The sequence below is a fragment of the Cherax quadricarinatus genome, chromosome 20, assembly GCF_038502225.1.
Source record: "Cherax quadricarinatus isolate ZL_2023a chromosome 20, ASM3850222v1, whole genome shotgun sequence".
NCBI classification, from domain to species: domain Eukaryota; kingdom Metazoa; phylum Arthropoda; class Malacostraca; order Decapoda; family Parastacidae; genus Cherax; species Cherax quadricarinatus.
This window is the reverse complement of record NC_091311.1, coordinates 40,568,725-40,585,091: the sequence shown is the minus strand read 5'-3', so window position 1 is coordinate 40,585,091 and position 16,367 is coordinate 40,568,725. Positions and strand designations below refer to the sequence as shown.

General features: G+C 44.4%; 1 protein-coding gene across 3 annotated transcripts in view; it reads left to right on the top strand.

Annotated features, from left to right (window-relative positions):
* Positions 1–16,367, top strand: part of FoxP (forkhead box P) — a 913,334-nt gene that overhangs the window by 3,076 nt on the left and 893,891 nt on the right. The window lies entirely within an intron of this gene.

The following is a 16,367-nucleotide window of genomic DNA, read 5'->3' as shown; positions in this document are numbered from 1 at the left end:
CACACACACACACACACACACACACACACACACACACACACACACACACGCTCGCGCGCAAGTGTGTTCACGCAGGATGTACACGCAGGGCTACAGCAGTCAACACGCAGATGCAGCAGGTACTTAAACATTATAAATTAACCAGCCCAGCAGGGAATTATTTACGTCAACGCTGTAACCACCAATACAACACTAAGTACCAATTAATTTCACTTGACTAATTTACTTATCATATCTCCATTCAAGGTAATAATTATAATCTGTGATTATAGGGGACGGGAAAAGGGGGGAATACAGTGATTTATTTCAAGATCATTAAAAATGGATTACAGTGTGACAAAAGTATTTACAGTTAATTACGTACTCGGGTAAAAAAAAAATTAGGAGTACCCGCAGCCTTAGCTGTGTCCTCGCTCTCTCAAGCTGAGTACTGTCACTCAACTCTGTCACCTGACGGTCTCTCTACCCGAGGTAAAAACAAGAAACCCCCTTGTCTAATACCCTCTACCCCCAACCTCTAGTGGACAGACTAGCACCCAGCATTACAGCAGCAGACACGTAAATACTGTAGATGGATAAATGCAGCAAGGATGCCAGGGACATAAGTTTATGCAAACTAAGACGTAGAGCCTACAGGGAAAAAACTAAACACCTTCTGTATACTTAATGGTTTGAGACCGGGACGCAGGAACGATGATCCCATATCAATTACTCAAACAAGCAGAAACCGGAGACAAGCAGAAGCAAAGCTAGCAGTAAAACACAGCAAACAATAACAAACATCATGCAACAAACTCAGTAGTTAACTAAAACTGCAGAAGACCGCAACGTAGACAAGAAAAACAGCAAGCCCCAGAGCCTTTAAGTAGCAGTCCTTGGAGCCTCAAAGCACCGCACTCTGCACAGCGTCAAAGCACCGCACTCTGCACAGCGTCAAAGCACAGCACTACCCAAAACTCCAAAGAAAGCACCACTTCCCAGAGCCTCAAAGAATTCATAACACTTCCCAGAGCTTCAAAGGAAGCACAGCACGTCCCAGAACCTCAAAGGAAGCACAGCACGCCCCAGAGCCTCAAAGGAAGCACAGCACTCTCTAGAGCTTCAAAGGACTCACAACCACCGACCAATAAGACGTTAGTGAAGACTTCTTGAGGTCAATTTGATGGCAGGATTATGGAATTCCCATTAGACCCGTAAATGACCATAAGGAATTTATGGAATTACCCGCTGGATAACGAAGCCAGATTAACACAGCGAGTATCAAAGGTGAGCCTCGAAGAGTCCTTTCAAGGGTGAACAATAAGAGTCGCACGAAAGCCGAGCTTGAAGAGTCGTATCACGAGCGAGTTTCCAGAGCTACCTTGAATGGCCACCTTCAGTTTCCCAGATCAAGGATAAGCTTCAAGGGGGAGCCTGAAGAGCGAGCTTTAAAGGCCAGCTTCAAGGGATGAGCCAAAAGAGCGAACTTCAAGAGCGAGCTTCAAGGGGGAGCCTCAAGAGCGAGGTTTAATTAAGGCCGGCTTCAAGAGCAAGTTTCAAAGGGGAGCTTCAAGAGCAAGCTTCAAGGGGGAGCCCCTTGACGGTTTAGCGCTTTCTTTGATTATAATAATTCAAGGGGGAGCTTCAAGAGCTTCGGTCTTCCCGCTACTGTTGCATACTCTTCCACCATTCGAAAGCTGTTTTTTTTTGTTTTATAATAGATAAAAACTTGGCATTGAGAGCAATTGCAACTCATGATCAGACATTAGGTGAAGTGGCGGAGCATGGCTGGCTGGGCTGGCCGGCTGGGCTGACTAGCTGGTCTGGTCGGCTGGGCTGGCAGGCTGGGCTGGCTGGTTGGGCTGGCCGACTGGAATAGCGGGGATTACCAGCAGTTAAGGTTGCAAGCTACTGTGGCCGGCTAGGATTAGTAGTTTGGTTGGGTGGGTAGGTAGTCAGGAAATGTTGGTAGTCTCAGTGGGTAGGTAGTCTGAGTGAGTGGGTAGGAGGTGATTCGAATTACTTGATTGGATGGGAAAGATAGCTGAGGATAGATAAGCAGTGGTGACTATCACCAATGGGACACATGGCTAGCAATGATGGGAGACGTGGCTAGCAGTGATGGGACACGTGGCTAGCAGTGACGGGACACATAGCAGTAATGGGAGACGTGGCTAGCAGTGAGAGGACACATGGTTAGCAGTGATGGGACACATGACTAGAAGTGATGGGATGTACGGCTAGCAGTGATGGGACGCATGACTAGCAGTGATGGGACGCATGACTAGCAGTGATGGGATGCATGGCTAGCAGTGATGGATGCATGGCTAGCAGTGATGGGATGCATGGCTAGCAGTGATGGGATGCATGGCTAGCAGTGATGGGACGCATGACTAGCAGTGATGTAATGCATGGCTAGCAGTGATGGGACGCATGGCTAGCAGTGATAGGACGCATGACTAGCAGTGATGGGATGTATGGCTAGCAGTGATGGGACGCATGGCTAGCAGTGATGGGACGCATGGCTAGCAGTGATGGGACGCATGGCTAGCAGTGATGGATGCATGGCTAGCAGTGATGGGATGCATGGCTAGCAGTGATGGATGCATGACTAGCAATGATGGGATGCATGGCTAGCAGTGATGGATGCATGGCTAGCAGTAATGGAACGCGTGACTAGCAGTGATGGGATGCATGGCTAGCAGTGATGAATGCATGGCTAGCAGTGATGGGACGCGTGACTAGCAGTGATGGGACGCGTGACTAGCAGTGATGGGATGCATGGCTAGCAGTGATGGATGCATGGCTAGCAGTGATGGGACGCGTGACTAGCAGTGATGGACGCATGGCTAGCAGTGATGGACGCATGGCTAGCAGTGATGGGACGCATGGCTAGCAGTGATGGGACGCGTGACTAGCAGTGATGGACGCATGGCTAGCAGTGATGGACGCATGGCTAGCAGTGATGGGACGTATGGCTAGCAGTGATGGGACGCGTGACTAGCAGTGATGGACGCATGGCTAGCAGTGATGGATTCATGACTAGCAGTGATGGGACGCGTGACTAGCAGTGATGGACGCATGGCTAGCAGTGATGGGATGCATGGCTAGCAGTGATGGGACGCATGGCTAGCAGTGATGGGACGCATGGCTAGCAGTGATGAACATGTGAAGGAGAGCTGAAAAGAAGACACCAACTTACACTAGACCTTAAGTCTGCTGCTGTTTCTTCTGCTGCTACCGTTGCCGGTGGTGGGGGTGCAGCTGCTACTGTTGTTTCTACAGCTGTTGCAGTTGTGTTTCTTCTTAAACTACTGCTACTGTCGTAGTGCTGCTGCTTCTTCTGTTACTACTGCTGGTGGGGACGGTGCTGTTGTTGTTGTTGCTGCTGCTGCTGCTACTGCTACTGCTACTACTACTACTACTACTACTACTACTACTACTACTACTACTACTACTACTAGTACTACTACTACTACTATTACTACTACTATTACTACTACTACTATTACTACTACTACTATTACTACTACTACTATTACTACTACTACTGCTACTAATGCTACTACCGCTAATACTACTGCTGCTAATACTACTACTGCTGCTGCTACTACTACTACTACTACTGCTGCTGCTGCTGCTGCTGCTGCTGCTGCTGCTGCTGCTGCTGCTGCTGCTGCTGCTGCTGCTGCTGCTGCTGCTGCTGCTGCTACTACTACTACTACTACTACTACTACTACTACTACTACTACTACTACTACTACTATTACTACTACTACTACTACTGCTAATACTACTGCTGCTGCTGCTACTACTGCTACTACTAATACTACTACTACTGCTACTACTACTACTACTACTACTAATACTACTACTACTACTACTACTACTACTACTGCTATAATAATAATGATAATACAGTCAGGGTATCATCATTATCTGGTAAATCAACTGCAGCATCCTAAGAATCACTCAGATCTAACCCCCTATTCCCTCCCAGTTTTCCATACCAGTGCTGTGGCCTAATTTACCATGGTAGACCGCGGGGGAACTAGTGCCATCATCTATGTTAATAAACGTAAGATATTCACGTTAACCTGCCCTCTTGCTGATAAATGTTGGGGCGGATGCTTCGGTCAACGCCCAATGGGTGCATGGTGATAAGGCGTTCTGAACTCTATGCCGGTGTCAAATAAGGTTGATTTAGCTACCCTGGTTGGTGGAAGAATGGGCAGTTGTGAGCCTTGAGTGGTGGTTCGCTACGGGCTAGATTGTCTCTAGCAGGCGAGGACTTGGACTCTGGCTGCACTCTTGGGTGGGTGATTTAATATATATATTTCTCTCTCTCTCTCTCTCTCTCTCTCTCTCTCTCTCTCTCTCTCTCTCTCTCTCTCTCTCTCTCTCTCTCTCTCTCTCTCTCTCTCTCTCTCTCTCTATCTATCTATCTATCTCAATTTCTCTCTCTCTCTCTCCACACACACACACACACACACACACACACACACACACACTTGTCAGGAAGACAGCAGCTAGTCATGGTACGTGGCGAGGTGTCAGAGTGGGCACCTGTGACCAGCGGGGTCCCACAGGGGTCAGTCCTAGGACCAGTGCTGTTTCTGGTATTTATGAACGACATGACGGAAGGAATAGACTCTGAGGTGTCCCTGTTTGCAGATGACGTGAAGTTGATGAGAAGAATTCACTCGATCGAAGACCAGGCAGAACTACAAAGGGATCTGGACAGGCTGCAGACCTGGTCCAGCAATTGGCTCCTGGAGTTCAATCCCACCAAGTGCAAAGTCATGAAGATTGGGGAAGGGCAAAGAAGACCGCAGACGGAGTACAGTCTAGGGGGCCAGAGACTACAAACCTCACTCAAGGAAAAAGATCTTGGGTGAGTATAACACCAGGCACATCTCCTGAAGCGCACATCAACCAAATAACTGCTGCAGCATATGGGCGCCTAGCAAACCTCAGAACAGCATTCCGACATCTTAATAAGGAATCGTTCAGGACCCTGTACACCGTATACGTTAGGCCCATATTGGAGTATGTGGCACCAGTTTGGAACCCACACCTAGCCAAGCACGTAAAGAAACTAGAGAAAGTGCAAAGGTTTGCAACAAGACTAGTCCCAGAGCTAAGAGGTATGTCCTACGAGGAGAGGTTAAGGGAAATCAACCTGACGACACTGGAGGACAGGAGAGATAGGGGGGACATGATAACGACATACAAAATACTGAGAGGAATTGACAAGGTGGACAAAGACAGGATGTTCCAGAGATTGGACACAGTAACAAGGGGACACAGTTGGAAGTTGAAGACACAGATGAATCACAGGGATGTTAGGAAGTATTTCTTCAGCCACAGAGTAGTCAGTAAGTGGAATAGTTTGGGAAGCGATGTAGTGGAGGCAGGATCCATACATAGCTTTAAGCAGAGGTATGATAAAGCTCACGGTTCAGGGAGAGTGACCTAGTAGCGATCAGTGAAGAGGCGGGGCCAGGAGCACGGACTCGACCCCCGCAACCTCAAATAGGTGAGTACACACACACACACACACACACACACACACACACACACACACACACACACACACACACACACACACACACACACAGGGTTTTACGAGGTAAGGTTAAGGGTTCCTAACTTTATTTACAAACTAAGGACTGTTGCCTACAGCTCTCTAACAATGATACGTGGAGATGAAGGAGGAAGTCAGGATGCGTAGGGAGAGAATTCAGCAGAGAGAGGAAGAGAGAGTATATATTCAGGTGATAAACGAAACTACAGTTCCCCCCCCCCCCCCCCCAAAAAAAAAAAAAAAAAAAAAAAAAACAGAAACACCGTATACTTTAATGTAATGGGAAGAGGCACTAAAAGTTAAATATATCTCCCTCGAGTCAAAAGTAGCATTTTTTTCATCAGTCGAGAGTAGTAAGACTCTCGAAACTCATTAAAGGTATATCAAAAGTTCGTATGAAAATACCAGACAGATCATCAAGGGAAAATGTGGATGTTTCAATCATCCAAGATTATCCTGGGTGAGTCTTGGTTATTCAAGACTGGTATCTCAGTGTCTTAAGAGTGAATATTACTGAGACAACGAATTAATTATCCACAACTGGTATGAAGATGTCAAAAATTGTGAATCATGCAGTTTTAATGTTAACATGGTGTTTTATAATAATAATAATAATAATAATAATAATAATAATAATAATAAACTTTTATTAGCCATTTTAATAAATTCTGAAGACAATGAAGGAATGAGGTCATTAATAGAGACGTGGAATGGTTGTTTCAACTGACACTTAAGTGTTGTTTTTTTGGCTTTACACATGATGGGGTTACGACCGCCGCAAGCACCAACAGTCTGAGTGTAACAGATACTTTTGATATACCTTTGAAGAGTTTCGAGAGTTTCACTACTCTTGGAGCCCGGCCATGGGCCTCACGACGGGCTATTTAGTTTCTGTACAACTATAAAAACCGGACGCAGGTATAGTAGATAAAACTGACAAAAAAAACTCTGAATTCGGATATATAGATCATATTGGTTTACAGGGCCGGTGCTGGGTAGAGTTTACATTTCTACACCCATTACACAACCAAAAAAAATTATATACTCTCAGCTAGCATACCTGAAGGTTAACTGAAGACGATTTGGGATGGGGAAGGAAGACCAACGCTTCCCGCAGCACGACTCTTGAACAGGTATTATCGTTGAAGGTCTGATCAACCACGTAGTTCAGTATATGCACCACAGCCCGGCTGATCAGGAACATATTTGAAATTATCCAGTTTCCTCTTGAAGGAAACTGGATAATTTCTTGAGAATCTGTTAATAATTTCTAGAGAATCTGTTAATAATTTCTTGAGAATCTGTTAGTAATTTCATGAGAATATGTTAGTAATATCTTGAGAATCTGTTAGTAATATCTTGAGGATCTCTTAGTAATTTCCTCATATATGGAGGGTGTTTGCCGAAGAGTCTTGGTCTCTTTACACTTAATGAGTTATCTCTTACTGTACTCATGACACCAGCTGATTTCACTTGACTTGAATTTATAAGGACAGTGAAGATTCTCTGTACATTCCCCAGATCTGCGATGTCGTCTGCCTTTAAAGAGGCTCTTAGTGTGCAACAAGATTTTAATCAAGAGAAAACCCGTGACTTAAAAGTATCATAGGCTTGTTATCTTGTTTAGAAGGTTCTAGTTATCCAGCCTATCAATTTCCTTGCGATTGTGATCCTTGAATGTAAGATCTGATATTATCACTTGTGAGTCACCTTATAACGGGATAAGGTTTGTTTGGTAATCTGGTAGCGGGTGGTTAAATGATAAACTTCTTCGGAGGCTTCTTTGTTTATTAATAATGTCGTGGTGGGTACACAGGCTTGTGTTGTGCCCATGGCCCGGGAGGGCCATGCCCACGAGAGAGAGCTGGGAAGGTACTTGTGTCTTCCTGCTAGGCCGCTGTGTGAGTGAGAGGGAGGCATGGGCCGGCAGGCTGGCGTGCCTGCCTAGAGGCCTGGCTACAGAGGGCAGCACCTGAGTCGCGCGAAATATGAACTAAGCTGGCAGACAGCATGGGCTGTCTGTGCAGACAGTACAGGCTGTCTACAACCTTACATTCCTCATTCACTCTGTTGAGTAGTTTTTTAGTTTAAAAAAAATAATTTGCAGTAAAAGTGGGTAATTAATCTTATGGATTTTAATGAACTTTAAATATTTACTTTAAAAAAGTAGTGTGGTGGACAGCAATCATCCAGGGAGGTGTTACCCTCCTGCCATGGGTGTGAGACGGAAGCCTGGTAAACGTTATGCACTCTGGCAGATTTGCTAGTCTTTTCTTCCTTTTTCATGAACTTGTAAGATCGTAGATGATTGTATTAACCAGACCATTTAGGATTTCGAAATTTGCATCACTACACAACTGCACCACACACAACCGCCCTTCACCCCACCATACAACCCCACCATATACTCTCACGACTCTCCCCTCGTATCCGGGGCTGGTAGAGACCTTCGGTACAACCACATCCTCACCAGCGCTCCGGAAACTGGATACTGTTAACGAATATTGACCAAGAGACTGGCTAGGCACTCACCTAGTAGGCGTTAACTGTGTGTGTGTGTGTGTGTGTGTGTGTGTGTGTGTGTGTGTGTGTGTGTGTGTGTGTGTGTGTGTGTGTGTGTGTGTGTGTGTTCCTTTCGTGGATACGAGATAAGCGATTTATTTTTTTCGGGATATTCTAGGTTAATTGTACTCAGCCTACTGCCAGTGTATGATGTCTAATGTAGTAAACTGTGAACCACATATAGAGAACTTACCTAGAACAAACTGTTATTATTCGTACGATTATTATTAGCATATTATGGTTGGTGTTATTATCTTTTTAATGTTATTATTTATTATTATTATTATTATTATTATTATTATTATTATTATTATTATTATTATTATTTTATTATTATTATCGTTATTAATGGCGATCACATTTAACAGGGCTATTTGCTCTCAGTAGAAAATTTAGACACAAAAATAGATTTAGAGCTCATCCCTTGGATTATATCACTCTCTCTTACTCCCGGGCGACACCCCCCCTTCCCTTCCCCCCTCCCCCCAGCCTCTCATACCTGCTGGAATGACGGTGCTGGAAGGAAACCCTTGAACCTGCCGTAGCTGATGAACCCAGTGGAAAAAAGTCACCGTGTCTGACTTTTTTGGGGGTTATTCTAGGATTTAAACTTAGCATGATAATTGTTCTTATGTGTACCTGTACCTAAATACATTGGCTTATCCTCATCGCCTTACTGCAGTCTTCCAGCTCAGGCTGACAGTTTGACAGTGACGGAATTTGACGGAGTTTTTGTTCCCAGTGTGTGATTGACTTAGAATGGGGGTAGAAGCACACTACTGGCGTATCCAATTTTGCTGAATAAAAATGATTCTGGTTTCTGAATCATTCCTCTTGATGTTCCTGCTGCTTCCTCTTCGGGTGACTGGGTGGCTTAAGCCAGGTCCACGGGTGAGTTAGTCCATGGGTTGCTTAATATGCTCCCTCATATCCTTGAGTCTCTTGAAGTCACCCTTTTAGGTCCCTGGGTGGTTTATGTTACACTTTCCGGATGATGACTTAGACACCTGTGCAACACTGTGCCAACCACTGGCTTCCTCAGTCCAGATAAATGGTTCTCTGAACCATTTATTTACACATTTTCAGGACGACGCGTGGCTTATGTCTCGCCTTCACACCTTTGGGTAGTTTAGGTCACATCTTCACTCCCGTGGGTAGCTTGGGTCACACCTTCACCCCCGTGGGCAACATGGGTCACACCTTCACGCCCATGGGCGTGGATTAATCCACCCACTGGCGTGCCACAACAGCCGATAACATGCAGATACGCTCTTTATTTCCTTATCATTATTTACCAGTAGCGTGGGCTACGCTCTTATTTTACTAATGCTTAAAATATTTCTAGTGGCATTCCTAAGAAATCTCCGTCGAAGCCCGTAAGCTTGAGTCCGCGTTCTATTGAACACGGTGCCAAGCACCCGCGGTCGACACGGTCGAAAAGCACCTGGATCAGCGGCGCTGGATCAGCGGTACAGGTGAGAGGCAGGTGTGTCAAGAGGTAGCGAGGCGGTGGGCTACTAGTTACGTGTGAGAGGTATTGACGAGGCGGACCAGGTAATATCCAGGTGTTGGTGGGGTCCAGCGTGGAGGAATGGCTCCGCAGCCAGGGGTCCCAGACCACTAGTTCCCCCAACCCTCAAGGGACCGGTCCTGGACCACTTGTCAACACGTTATCCAGGTCAATATTGCGGAGGGATGGCAAATTTTGGCTGCTTTAAAGTTTCATGAAGACGAGCTCTTACTCCAGGGAACTGGATCTACCTTCTTAACCCTCACTTGATCTAACCTGATTAATTCCCATTTCCCAGGTGCTGTATGACTTTATGGGTTTAGCACTTTCCCATATTTACAGTAATAGTAAGGAGAGGATTCCCAGAGAAGAGAATATACTGTTTGAGGATGTCTTGTGCAAAATTTCTTGGGCTGGAGTGTGTACAGATACCCACAAGGCGGAGTAAACGATACTTAAAAGCAACGGATACTTTTATTAACCACAGTGTTTCACCCTTACGGTGGCCGAAACGTTGGGATTAATAATAAAGGTATCCACTCTTATGCCATTTATGCAACGCTTGTGGAACAACAACGTAATAAACAACACTTACACTGGTAGTTGCTGTAGAAGTACACTAGGCAAAACAGCATTCTCCATCACATATTTCACACACACTCCCACTGAAACAGTGTTCTTAAATTGTTGTATCACACTGTGGCAGTATTAAGTCTGATAGGAACATGACGCTATGAGAAGGCACTGGTTATTATTCTATCATTGTGTGGGAGTGGACAGTGATCTTGTTCAGTGTGTGTGGGAGAGGGCAGTGATCTTGTTCAGTGTGTGTGGGAGAGGGCAGTGATCTTGTTCAGTGTGTGTGGGAGAGGGCAGTGATCTTGTTCAGTGTGTGTGGGAGAGGACAGTGATCTTGTTCAGTGTGTGTGGGAGAGGGCAGTGATCTTGTTCAGTGTGTGTGGGAGAGGGCAGTGATCTTGTTCAGTGTGTGTGGGAGAGGACAGTGATCTTGTTCAGTGTGTGTGGGAGAGGGCAGTGATCTTGTTCAGTGTGTGTGGGAGAGGACAGTGATCTTGTTCAGTGTGTGTGGGAGAGGGCAGTGATCTTCTTCAGTGTGTGTGGGAGAGGGCAGTGATCTTGTTCAGTGTGTGTGGGAGAGGGCAGTGATCATGTTCAGTGTGTGTGGGAGAGGGCAGTGATCTTGTTCAGTGTGTGTGGGAGAGGACAGTGATCTTATTCATTGTTTGGGAGTAGACAGTGATCCTTCTTGTTCAGTGTGTGGGAGAATGATCTGTTCAGTGTATGGGAGAATGATCTGTTCAGTGTATGGGAGAATGATCTGTTCAGTTTGTGGGAGAATGATCTGTTCAGTGTGTGGTAGTCGGCAGTGATGTGTTGGAGGTGGCAGTAGTGTTGTTCATGGTGTGGTAGTAGGCAGTGATCATTACTGTCATGCAACAGTAATCATTACTGTCCGTTATACATAACCATTCTTCCTCTTATTGAAGGGAGATGTAGAATTGCTTCTGGTGACCTTTTAAGTGAGCACAAAAATGCCACTTTTTTCAACCCCAAAATATACTCCGTGCTGGTGCTAACATTAGGTATGTCACGTCATATCCTTCTCTCATATTAACCACATTATTGTAATAGCAATTGCCGTATTTTACAATTCTCTCGGCTTGACATTACGTCTTTATACGTTAATAATAATAATATCTTGCATTCGTACACATTTGTATAGGTCACCATATAAATTTATTATCCTGCATTCATACTAATCTGTATAGGCCACGAAGCGACATTTATCACTATATAAATTTCACCGCAGAACCATTTATAATGGCAAATGGTTTCTGGTGAGGCAAGACAGCCGTGTTAACCATTATCTACTACACGAGTACACTCTGTAATGACATAATAACGCAAACCATAACGTTAACGTTATTACATCGATCAGTAAAGGCTTGGCTGCCTTCTCTGAAGGACCCACGGCAGCTGACTCGTACAGTGTTCGACTCACAATCAAAAGAACCTTGGTTCGAGGTTCGATGAAGGCGAGACGTATGGGCAAGTCTCCTTGGTACCTGCTGCCCTGGTCATCTGGGAGTAAGTACGTATGCTTGAGTAATAGTCGAATGCTGTGAGTCGCATCCTGGGGACGAAAACAGAGAGTACACAGTGGAAATAAGCCACTAAGCTTGGTTTCTTGGGTGATCCTGATTAATAGCTGTTTGGGGTTAATCTGTAGAAAGAAAATTACATCTTTTCTCTTCTTCTTCTTCTTCCTCTTCTTCGTCTCCTTCGTCTTTCTCTTCTCCTTAGTTCTTCAGGTCGGTTCCTGATCATCCAGGTTGTGTTGCCTTCGCTGGACTGCTTGGTACTACGACAAACAGCCTGTTTGATCGGGCAAGCGACCAAGAGTCCTAGTCAGGGACCGCTCCGCTTGGGCGATGAGCCCAGAATCAACAAGAGAGAGGGAAGATGTGTACTGAAGGCCAGGAGAAGAATGAGGCATCTTAGCTAAATACGAAGGAGTAGAGACAGTAGCCAATGATGCAGTAGCCAATGAGAAAAAGAAATTTTATCGTCATTGAGAGGTCTCAAACGATCCAGCATTCATTGAGTACTGGGATGTTCTCTCTCTTATTGAGATTTGGCCTGTCAGTGTTGAATATTAAGGATTAATCTGTGGGAGTTGACCTGTAAGAGATGATCCTGAGGGCTGACCTTTACCGGATGACCTGTTGGGAGCTTGCCTGAATATAATATGTGGAATATTTTAAGTAGAAGATTTTTAAGTCATCCTGAGTGTAATCATTGAGATTATTATCCTCATACTACTAAACACAATACCTCCACGGTGGAGTATTATCAAGTTAATATGTTTACCCCCTCTCCCCCGGTAACGATATATTTACCTCTGATATTCAAGCCCAATCCTGCCTCCTAGAGAGGAGGACCGGAAATAGGACATTATCGCAAAGTAATATTTGATTGCACATCATCTTTCCAGTTGTCTGAGCTTGAGTGTTTGTCTTCGTTGATTATATAGTTGTGGCGTGTGTCGCACTAATATTTGATGACCTACTCCAGTACTGAGAATGGGGACTCGCTCTCTCAGGGAGAGGAAAGGTTAAATCAACCTGGCTCAAATTTGAGATAATAGAACCTTTATCCTATTGAATATTTGGTTTTATTTTGTATCGTTTTGGATGAGAATTAGATTAGCATTTTGAAATGTGTGTGTGTATGTATGTATGTATGTATGTATGTATGTATGTATATATATTATATATATATATTTTATATATATATATATATATATATATATATATATATATATATATATATTATATTATATACCTCCCGACGACGTACTCATGCGTCGTCAGGAGGTATGCATTGTTGGAAGACAGCAGCAAGAAGGAGGAGAAATTCTCTGAGGCAAGGCAGAAGGTATTAGTGGCAGCCCATGTCACAGATGTATATGTATGTATTGCGACTGGCCGGGAATCGAACCCCCAATCCTTTAGCACGCCTCGTGAGTCATCCGTGCGTCATCAGGAGCTGTGCGATGTTGTAGGTGTAGCTACAGGTGGAATGAGAGGAAGTTTTCTCAGAGTAAGGTAGCATGGTGACGCCAACCAGTTCCTTTACCTGCGATTGTCTTGCATTATATATATATATATATATATATATATATATATATATATATATATATATATATATATATATATATATATATATATATATATATATATATATATATATATATATATATATATATATATATATATATATATATACATATATATATATATATATATATATATATATATATATATATATATATATATATATATATATATATATATATATATATATATATATATATATACAGTGAAACAGAATACGAATTACAATGTCCTATATTCAGAAAATGTTGATAATAATGATGGTGACAATTACAAAACATCGTCAACAGCAGCAAATGGGGTGGCAGGCGGCGGGGCCCTGGGGGAGGGGTAGATGGGTGTTCTTGAGGTTTATGGAGCACAGGGTCGGGTACAGCAATTAATATGCTCTCTGAAAGACACTGTTGCTGGACTCTCACTTCTTGGTGCACACAACCTGTTGACACTTGTGACTCACTGGCTGCCACGCCCCCCTCCTCCTCTCCTATCCATTGTACCCCCACCTGCTGTGCCTGTTGCTGTTGTGACTACTGTTGTTAATACTCTGTGGCTGAAGAAATACTTCCTAACATCCCTGTGATTCATCTGTGTCTTCAGCTTCCAACTGTGTCCCCTTGTTACTGTGTCCAATCTTCCAGAGATTGGACACAGTAACAAGGGGACACAGTTGGAAGCTGAAGACACAGATGAATCACAGGGATGTTAGGAAGTATTTCTTCAGCCACAGAGTAGTCAGTAAGTGGAATAGTTTGGGAAGCGATGTAGTGGAGGCAGGATCCATACATAGCTTTAAGCAGAGGTATGATAAAGCTCACGGCTCAGGGAGAGTGACCTAGTAGCGATCAGTGAAGAGGCGGGGCCAGGAGCTCGGACTCGACCCCCGCAACCTCAACTAGGTGAGTACAACTAGGTGAGTACAGCTGCTGGGGCTGCTGATTTTAATATTGCTAGTGCTGTAGCAGCTGCATCTCGTGCTTATGTTACTGCTGCTCCTCTGGTTGTTGTTGCTTCTGTTGTCTCTGTTGGTAATTCTAGTACTGCGAGTCTTGCATTTAATATTACTATTGCTCCTCCTGCTGAGCCATAGACAGCTGGTTCAAATAGAAGGTAATACATGCGTGTATTAATGGGTAGCTGGTGCAGACAATAAGTTCCTTCTTGTAGCCGTGATCAGCTGATACCAGTGGTAGAGTTTACGTGCTGGTACCAGGTTCAGCTGATGCCAAAAGTAGGGTGGACGTGCTGGTAATAGTTTCAGCTGGTTCCAACAGTTGGGTGTCGTGCTGGTAATCAGCATCAGCTGGTACAAACAGAAGGTGGTGCAGCTGGTACCAACAGAAGGTGGTGCAGCTGGTACCAACAGAAGGTGGTGCAGCTGGTACCAACAGAAGGTGGTGTCACCAGAAACATTTCAAACGTGGAAATAATTTTCCCATACGACTAGTTCTTTTTACTTTTATTTAGGCCAGGCGGTGTTTGAATAACACGATTCTTTTATGATGTAATCGAGAAAAAAAACACTGACAAGCGAGCCACTTTCTCCCTCGTTCCATCTCTTTGTCCTCCTTCTCCTTCGTTCCATCTCCTCTTTCCTTTTTTCCTTACTCTTTATTTTCTTTTCCTAAGCCATCATTTTTTTCTGAAATTCTTTTTATAATTATTCAGTCTCAGCTTCACATACACACACGAATAACCTCCAGGTAACCTCCAGGTAACACATACGCATATTTTTTATTATCACACTGGCCGATTCCCACCAAGGCAGGGTGGCCCGAAAAAGAAAAACTTTCACCATCATTCACTCCATCACTGTCTTGCCAGAAGGGTGCTTTACACTACAGTTTGTAAACTGCAACATTAACACCCCTCCTTCAGAGTGCAGGCACTGTACTTCCCATCTCCAGGACTCAAGTCCGGCCTGCCGGTTTCCCTGAATCCCTTCATAAATGTTACTTTGCTCACACTCCAACAGCACGTCAAGTATTAAAAACCATTTGTCTCCATTCACTCCTATCAAACACGCTCACGCATGCCTGCTGGAAGTCCAAGCCCCTCGCACACAAAACCTCCTTTACCCCCTCCCTCCAACCCTTCCTAGGCCGACCCCTACCCCGCCTTCCTTCCACTACAGACTGATACACTCTTGAAGTCATTCTGTTTCGCTCCATTCTCTCTACATGTCCGAACCACCTCAACAACCCTTCCTCAGCCCTCTGGACAACAGTTTTGGTAATCCCGCACCTCCTCCTAACTTCCAAACTACGAATTCTCTGCATTATATTCACACCACACATTGCCCTCAGACATGACATCTCCACTGCCTCCAGCCTTCTCCTCGCTGCAACATTCATCACCCACGCTTCACACCCATATAAGAGCGTTGGTAAAACTATACTCTCATACATTCCCCTCTTTGCCTCCAAGGACAAAGTTCTTTGTCTCCACAGACTCCTAAGTGCACCACTCACTCTTTTTCCCTCATCAATTCTATGATTCACCTCATCTTTCATAGACCCATCCGCTGACACGTCCACTCCCAAATATCTGAATACGTTCACCTCCTCCATACTCTCTCCCTCCAATCTGATGTTCAATCTTTCATCACCTAATCTTTTAGTTATCCTCATAACCTTACTCTTTCCTGTATTCACCTTTAATTTTCTTCTTTTGCACACCCTACCAAATTCATCCACCAATCTCTGCAACTTCTCTTCAGAATCTCCCAAGAGCACAGTGTCATCAGCAAAGAGCAGCTGTGACAACTCCCACTTTGTGTGTGATTCTTTATCTTTTAACTCCACGCCTCTTGCCAAGACCCTCGCATTTACTTCTCTTACAACCCCATCTATAAATATATTAAACAACCACGGTGACATCACACATCCTTGTCTAAGGCCTACTTTTACTGGGAAAAAATTTCCCTCTTTCCTACATACTCTAACTTGAGCCTCACTATCCTCGTAAAAACTCTTCACTGCTTTCAGTAACCTACCTCCTACACCATACACTTGCAACATCTGCCACATTGCCC